Source organism: Pteronotus mesoamericanus, unplaced genomic scaffold (assembly GCF_021234165.1).
Source record: "Pteronotus mesoamericanus isolate MK-2021 breed Mesoamerican mustached bat unplaced genomic scaffold, CSHL_Meso_final contig_2, whole genome shotgun sequence".
Classification (NCBI taxonomy): Eukaryota; Metazoa; Chordata; class Mammalia; order Chiroptera; family Mormoopidae; genus Pteronotus; species Pteronotus mesoamericanus.
The window spans coordinates 29,135,291-29,144,206 of NW_026555084.1; positions in this window are offsets into that span (position 1 = coordinate 29,135,291).

Genomic DNA, 8,916 nt, shown 5'->3' on the forward strand with positions numbered 1-8,916 from the left:
GCAAACCCCAGGCATTGCTGTAACCTTTCACAGATTTCTTTTCACACTGTTTCTTATACTTTCCCCTCACTAACTAATGGTGCTGACCACAGTCGATACCTTTTGAGGTGACTCAGGCCCACTGCTCAGGTTTTGAGGCAATTGTGCATTGAATCTAGGCGAGGATGCAGGTGCCGCTAGAGGCAGGACCAGCCTTGAGTGGGCACCAGATTGTCATTTAGGCAAAAGTCCCACAAGTTAATTGCTTTCAGATCCTTTGCCTCATTCTTTCTGAGGAGTATTTAGTAGGAATAGACTGATCTTTGGAGTCCAAGAGAGCTGGCTCCAATTCCTGACTCTGCCACCTGCCAGTTCTAAGACCTTAGACAGTTTCCTAACTGCTTGTTTTGCCCCTCTTTATTTGCTCATTAGTTCAGTCATTCATTAACTTATTCATTTACTGAACATATATTGCTTGAGCATTTTCTATGTAACAGATACTAGTTTAGGTACTTGGGAGTCATCAGTAGAGGAAACAGAAGTATTCCCGCCTTCAGAAATGTGTATCATAGCATGGGAGGCACAAAATAGACAGCAATCCTGGTAAAGTGTTAGAAGGTGATCGGTACTGTAGAAAAAAAATAGAGCAAGATAAGGAGGATGTGGGGTGCTGGGAGTGGTAGCAGAAGGGACTGCAGTCTTAAATAGGGTGGACAGGGCTAACCTCTATGAGGAAATAACATCTGAGCAGAAACTTGGAAGTGGTCAAAGACTTAGGCTGTTCCAGGCAGAGGGAAGAGCCAGTGCAAAGTTCCTGAGGCTGGAACATTCAAGGCAGAGCCAGGGGGTTGGCATGGCTGGAGCGCATGAGTGAGTGGGAGGGGACACAGGGGAAGAAGACAGAGATGAGGAAAGATGAAGGGGCAGATGACATTGAGCCTTGCGGGCCATCATAGTCCATTTTGCTCTGGTAAAATGCAGAGCCACTGACAAGTTTTGAGTAGAGTAGCATGATCCAACCTAGACTGTAACAGGATCTCTTTGGCTGCTGTGTTGAGAACAGGCCATAGAGCAAGGCACAGGTAGAAACAGGGAAATTAGCTAGATGTCCACTGACATATATTCTAGACAGCAGATCAGAATGGCCTGACTCATCGTGAGTGCAGTAGAGGTGGTGAGAAATGTAGGATTCTGGATGTATTTCAAAAGGAGAGCCATCAGGATTCGCTGATGGATTAGATGTGGGGCGTGAAAAAGGAGCAGTGTCGCTGACAACTCCCAGGGTTTTGCTCTGAGCAGCTGGAATGAAGGACTTAACGGGACTTGAGATAAGGAAGGTTACAGATGGGGCAGGTTTGAAGGGGAAGATGAGGAGTTCACCTGTAAAATGAGATAGTAATATCCACTTCCCAGGGCTGAAGTGAGAATTAAATAAGGTGGTATATGAAAGTGCTTCTCCCTGGCATGTAGCTAGTGCTCTATGTGTCACCTTCCCTTTTGCTGTCTCATACAGGTAGGTGAAGCATGAGCAACTGGGAATCATCCAAGCCAATTTGACTAATTGCCTTTCTGTAGAACTTATAAGCCAATCAGATGCCAAAACAGCCTCCTCCCAAGAGGTTTTCTCACCCTTCAGAAAACTTTCACTGTTACTAAAAGGGTCTTTCGATTTGTCAAAGGTTCCTCTGTGATGTTGAAACTCTCTGTGTGCCAATGAGTTCCTGCTTTAGTGGCACCTCAGGCCCAGGCAGCCTCTCTGTGCATCGCCCTTTCACGTTAAGTCACTCTACGGGTGTCAGAGGAGCAGGAAGCAAAACCTGCCAATAAGAGTGAACAGAGATTTAGGGAAGGAGTTTCTCCTGGAGCTACAGTGTTTGTTATCTAAAGGTGGTTAGCCGATCCCTCAACAATGCACATTTACGGTAGGGGCATCTAATGAACTGGACTAGTCATGCAATTCCAGGGATCTCCAGCCCTGGCTCCACACCACTTTCTAGCTTGACACATTAGGTAAGTTACTTAACCTTTCTGATTCCTGCACTGGATGGAGCTTATAACAGGATGTACATCATAGCATTGCTTGGGGATTAAAAGGAATAACTCATGGGAATCCGCATGAGGTCACCTCCACTAGGACGTAAACTCTATGGGGAAGCTGTATTCCCAGTGCCCACAGCAGCACCTGGTACACAAGAATAGCTCAATAAATGTTTGTTAAAGAAAATTTTTTTAAAAATAGCTGATACACCAAAGGTCACAACTTCCTCTTAACTCCTTGACTCATTTGACCCGATAAAATTGCCGGCATGTGGCACGTTACGATTACTGAGTGAACAAAACAAAAAAGGTCATAACAGGTATAGTAAGAAAATTTTTCTCAAGGGATATAAATGTATACTTGACTCTGGACAGAGAAAGAGAGGTGCCTGAAGGATTGCAAACGTAAGTGCCATCTCTATATATGGGATGCTTTGTACTTTACTTGTTTAGATTTTTTTGTTTTTTATCCTCACCTGAGGACATGTTCATTGATCTTAGAGAAAGGGGTAGGGAGGGAGGGAGAGAGACATCAATGTGAGAGAGAAACATTGATCCGTTGCCTCTTGTACATGTCCCAGCTGGGGAATAAACCCACAACCTAGGCATGTGCCCTGACCAGGAATCAGACCTGTGAACTTTCAGTTTACCGGAGGATGTTCTAACCAACTCTGCCACACCAGCATGGGCTTGTTTGGATTTTTAACAATCAGTAGCATTCTTAAGACAATAGATTAACTGTTAAGCAGACACTGAAATGTTGGAGTAAGGTTTGTGTAGGGCCCATGTGACAGATCGGTTTTCTTGTGAGGTTTTCAATGGTTACATTGCTTTATCTGAGGGACGGCCTGGCCCTGCTGTAATCACAGTGAGAGGGCGACAGCTTAGGAAAATAGATAACCTTCCTCAGAAGTGCCCAAACTTCCATCTTCGTTGAAGTTGCTGGCTGCCCTGATGCAGAGCAGAGCTCGTTCTCACTCACCTGCTATACGGGTACTCACTCTCAGAGAGCGCCTTTGGTCCAGGCAGAAATGTAGGAAAAGCTTTCTTTTTTATGCTGCATCTATAAATTGGTTGATGGTGTAAAGGCTTAGGGTAAGTATGGGACATCTTTGACAGCTCCAGGATAACAAAGTCTTTATGTCCAGAAAGTCTACTTAAGGGTCGCCTATGGGAGTGGCATATGTGAGAACAGTGATCTCATCCTTAGTCTGTTTCAATTCTGGAGATATGGCTCTTGGGCACTTGCCAGTGTGGGCATTAGCAAATAAATCCCAAATGCACAGACTATGAAATAGTTCACGAGACTGGCTTAAGTTTCCACGTCTCTCAAGAAAGCTATCAAATTGTGCAGAAGCAGAGCATTTGAGCCTTGGGGTCCTCTAGATTTGAAGCCCTAGTATTGTCCTGATCCAACAATGTTTCTCTGCGCTCATTCTTAAGAGCCCAAAACACTCCAATTCTTGAAAAATGATACAATCTCGTACTGTCTTACCCTTGGAGTCCCACTGCAGGGTGCTAAGCTGGCCAGGGAGAGTATCACTGGATGGGTCACAGAGGCCCCCTGCTGCCTACAGCCACTGAGGTGTGCTGATGGGAGTGACTTTTGGCAATGGATCATTTTTGCCCCCACACTGAATTCCCCCATAGCACTGCATATTGCCAGTTATGCTGCAACTGTCCTTGGCTCTGTTTATGTCCCTTTCAGCTTGACACCTCAGCCCTCCTGCTTTGGTATCTTGGGGGCTCGCATGCTGAGTAGAGAGGAGAGCTCTCCTTGGTGGAGAGCAGCAACGGTGTGAGTAGGTGGCGAGCAGGGAGCCTCTGCTTACCACTGACTATTCCTCTTCCTGGCAGCCATCCCTCCGACCCCAGCCCTGTGTTGCTAACCTCTGTCTAATTCTCTTCCCTGGTCTGCCTGGCCAGGAGCTCAGAAGCTGCTCCTTCTGAGGATGGAGGGGGTGCTAGTTTGGGCACCTGATGACCAACATGCTACAGCCTCACCGGGCTTTACCCTCTGGGTGTCAGCCTGAGTCATGGTCAGGTGAGGTGAAGGAGCTAAGTGGCAGGCATGTGATGGGCAAGCAGCTGTGGCATTCACACCTCAAAGTTGTAGCACTTCCAAGTACAGGAATATCAGGAAAAGGGTACTTGCTGTGTCTAATTCCTCATGTGACCAGAATCAGGGGGCCTTCAGAGTGACTCAGACAGAGCCCGGCTGAATCAATCCCCAGGGTTCCTTCTCTGTCTGTCCTCACTTTCTTCTGGTTGCTTCCAACTCTCTTCGGGGGCATTTGGCAGAAACCTCCAAGAGCTCAGTCAGCGACAAGCAGAGCGTGGGAAAGTTGAGGCAAGGAGCCTCCACCTGCCACGGCCTTGAGCACTGCCCTGTCTTTCTCCTGTGCTCCATCCTCTGTCCCTTGTTCCTGTAGCCCAATGCCCAGTTCATAGATCATCCTGGCAGGACGGTTATAACAACCTTCTCTCTGATCCCCCTGCTGATGCTTTTGTCTGGCACAGTAGCCTAAGTGACCCTTTAAAAATGTAAATGCAGCTCCTTCTTGTCAGTCAGGTCTCAGCTGAACGCCACCTCCTCAGACAGGCTCCCATTGATCACTCCAAAGTCTCTGTGCCGTGATCTGTTTATGATCTCCATTGCCCTTATCTCTGATGTTGTCTGGGGAATCCTTTTGGGCTCTGCTTTACTATTTCCCCCACTAGAACATAAGCACCAAGTAGGCAGAGAATCTGTCTTGAAACAATCCATTCATGCATCAATCTGCCTTTCACAAGAGCCCACTGGGCTGCTTGGCAGTCCTTCGGGTCACCTGGGTAATGAGTGGAGGAGAGAGAGCCTCTCCTTGGTCCTGAGCAAGGTACGAGCACACTGTGACCAGGGGAGACGGGTCAGGGGCCTCTTGGCAGGGTGGTAGCCAGCTATCAGGCCATGTCTCTTTAAAAGCAGCAGGAAGCCGGGCTCTGAGATAAGCATGACTGTCAGTGCTGCATGCACGGGGAGAGGGCCAGAGGGTACGGCTCTTCTATGGGGATGCCCAGGCCCCTGTGTCTGGCCGGGCAGCACCACATGCTTCCTGTGGGGAACAAGGAGAGGAGATCCCCTCTGTGAAGGCCCAGGAGATGGGGCTGCCCCGGTACCTCACCCATGACCTCACCCGTGTCCTCACCCGGGTGGCTGCAGTCTCTAGCTGCCATTCGTGGACACTTGGGCCCTGTCCTAGGGCAGGAATTGGATCCATGTGCTCTCTGCCCTAGTTTCCCGTGCTTCACTGTGTTTTAGTCTCTCTGTTGGTAAAATGGCTCCACCACACTGGTGGTTGTGAAGAGTCTGGGACACCTGAGAGGAGGGACTCAGTGGAAAGTGGGGGCTGGTGGCTCGAGGAGGAGCGAGGCTCTGGAAGGCTGAGATAAGAGGTATGAGAGGCAGCCGGGGTGAAGGATGGGCCAGGCAAGACTCAAGCTGAGGGTCCAGAGACAGGCATGGGATGGCCACTTCGAGGCCCCACCCAGCCCTAGCTCTCCTCCGGATTCTGAATAACAGAGGCCTGGCATCCCTCTCAGTATCTTATCCTGACTGGTTTGCAACAAATGGCAGGGAAGCTTCTCCTGTGGAAGAGCACCTGGCAAGGAGTCTCTGAGAGGAGGGTTCAGATCTCATCCCTGCCACTCTGGCTATGTGACTGTGGACAAGCAGTTTTACCACCTGTGAAAGAGAGCGCTGTGGCCTTTGTCTCACATGATTGTGGCGAGGATGAAAGTGAAGCCATTCTACTGACCCTGTGGGCTTCACCCTCCTACTCCTACCAGGGCCATCTTCTGGGGTGCGGATCGTAGAGGATCAGTGCACACAAACTAAGGAAGCCAGAAAACTATTGTCCTGATTCAGTGGCTTGCCCCACCCTGGCCTCTGGCCCAGATTCTGGAGGCCTTAGTCAAGGGGTTGGGGTCAAAGCTGGGGTTTTCCTGCAGGTCCCATGGGACAGAAGTACTATAGCTCTCTGTCAAGCCTTCAAAACAGCTCAATGCAGGCCAGCTGGAGAAGAGCTCAGAACTGCAAGAGCTGAGGGCTGGAGCAGTTGGACCTGCCCCCTGGGGAAACCCAGGCATGAGCTGGCACCTGGACCTGACCACAGTTTCTGCCCGTCCTACCCCAGCAAGAATCTGGGGAGAGCATGGAAAGGGAGGCTGGGGTGATCTGCAGGCCAAGGGCAACTCTCTCTCACATGAGTCCTGCTCCACATCCAGCCTGTTCAAAGTTACCAGGCCTCCTCCACACACGCCATCTCCTCATTCCCTATCGCCCCTTAACCCCACCTGCCAGCGGATGCCAACTCACCTTGACTGCTCTCTCCAGGACCAGAGGTATTTTCTGGTCTCTGAATCCTGAGTGAATGATGCCACCACTTCCGGCTTTCTCCTCTGTGACTCATCCTTACTGGCCTCTTCTTCAGCTGCTTCCTTCTCTGTTTGCAAGTGTCTTAGCACTTGGTTCTTTTTCTCCTTGGCTATCCTAGATGTCTCAAATTTGGTCTAAGGGTGAAATCAGGGACCACCACCAAGCAGGCCATCCCATACGTAGCACCTCAGACTCATGGTATTCCCCAGATATGCTTCTGCATGCCCTTCTCTGGGAAGAAATTCCAGCACTATGGAGACACCCTAATTATGAGCTCTTGGGCCCAGTATTCTCCCATCTGGCTTTAGTTTCCACTCCAGTATCCCTGGCCAGGATGCCATACCCCTCCCGAGGCTTCCTGCCATGAATGAAGGGCTCTTTGTAAGGCATCCTGGCACAAGCATGTTCTCTCTGGCCCTTTGCCACCCGGCAAATGTGTCCCCTTCTCTTTAAAGAGCTTCCCTGGAACTACCTAACTCCTCAACCTCCTGATCAAGATGGGGCTGAATCTGCTCATTGCCTGATGGGTATCCCTCATACCTGGTGGCTGAGGCACAGTGAGTACTCAGTATTAGGGAGGGTAAGGGGACCCTGAAGCTGTTTATCCTGAGTTAGGTACTTGAGAACAGTAGAGTGAGGCCCTTTCCTGAGCTACTATGTCCCAACAGGAAAGAGGCTTAGCTAAAGCAATAAAATCTTGATGGGAGATTTCTAAACATCAGGCTTATGACCCATGTGCCCAGGAGCCAGTTTTGCATATGGCACTTTGAAGTTAGTGTGGTGGATGCTCTGATATACATCCCAGACCCCCATTTATGAATGAAAGATTTATTCCAGTAGCTGCTGGGAGGGCTACCAGAAGACAGTGTCAGCTATCTACACTCTTAGGGACTTGCCTCTGCTAAAGAAAACTGCCTCGTGTAAGGTCACACCTGCTTCTATCTTGGGAGTTCATACCTAGTGACTGATAAGTGTGAGGGCCTAAAAGGCATGACTCCCCTCTTGTCTTGGTGAAACTCTGAAGACTATCACAGGAGAGTTCCCTGGGCTCCGCTGGAACCTTTTCTGGAACCTTTGTTGGCAGCTCAACCTCCCTCTCTAATCCTGCTTCCAGCCTCTCTTTTCCACTAGTACTGATCCCAAGAGCTCTCCCTAATAAAGGTCCTGCATAATAATCTTTGACTCAGAGTCTGCTTCTCATGACACCTAACTTAGGGGGTTTAGTTCCAGGAGTGACTTTTTTTAGAAAGGGAGATGCTAAGATTCTCAAGCTGGATTACCCATCTGGCTGCCATTGCTTCCCAGCCTTTCCCAGCTGACAGGTGAAGCACAGAGAGCCACAAGGTAGTAGTGCAGTTAAAACTTGCATTCCTGTTGGGGAAAAAATGTATTAGCTGGTGCAGTTTATCAGGTGTTTAAGAAATACGGAGGAATTAGTACTCTAAGAACAATGGAACTGGGTAATCATTGCTAAGCTTGACTGACTCTTAGAAAAAGATAATGAAAGGTTAGAGTGATCAGTTGGCAATTAAAAGCTAAGTGTGAAAGCCCTAGGAAGAGAAGGAAAAAGCTGAGAACCAGAACTTATTTGTCAAAGTAGTGAGACTCCAAAGAAGGTTAAACTCCCAGCCAAGGCAGGTCTTTTATACCAAGGTCAGAGCTCTGGCTGGGAAAAAATGAGACCCTGACACTACAGTCTTTGTTACATCTGAAAATATTGAATCTTCAGGTTTCCCCGAACCCTCTGAATCTACATAAGTGGCCCATTTACTCCCATTAAGAGTTAGGAAGTCTAACTCTTGCCTAAGTGAAGATGATGCAGAGTCCTCTGTCCTGCAAAACATATTCTCTCATCCTTCCACAATCTACTGCCACTTCCATTCTTGGCCACTAGGCCAATGATTAAGTCACAACATAACCTGGCTACAGGGTGTGCTGGACTTGCTAAGGGAGAAAAAGATCTATACCTCAAAATGAATGCAGGAGCTACCTAGCAAGTATGAGTAGGAGTTGGGAGAATAAATATGGGACTGGATTCTGGATCCAGAGGATAGAACAGAAATTTGGATAAAGGAGTTCATGGCTGTGGGGCCACTTGCCAAGAAATTAGTATTTAAAACTTTGGCAAGAACCCCAGGATATGGTGAAAATACACCATTAGAATGGTTCCTAGATGCATGGAAAAATAAATGAGATGTGCCAGCATCGCAATGGCAGACTGTGGAGGAAGCAGGTGTACAAAAGTGGATATATTAAGCAAGGTTGGAAAACACACCCAAGTACCCAGATGATACCAAAATAAGCAATGTGCTGGAAAGAAAAGCACCAACATCACTAAGAAGTAAAGTTGTGGCTGTCCTTTGTAGATCAGGCTCTGGTACAGGTAGCCCTGCCATTTGAGATCCAGGAATCGTCAGACCCTGTGGTTTTTAAAGGTATCACTAGGAGTAGAGTACATTATGTACCTAGGGTTCTGGAGCAAAGCA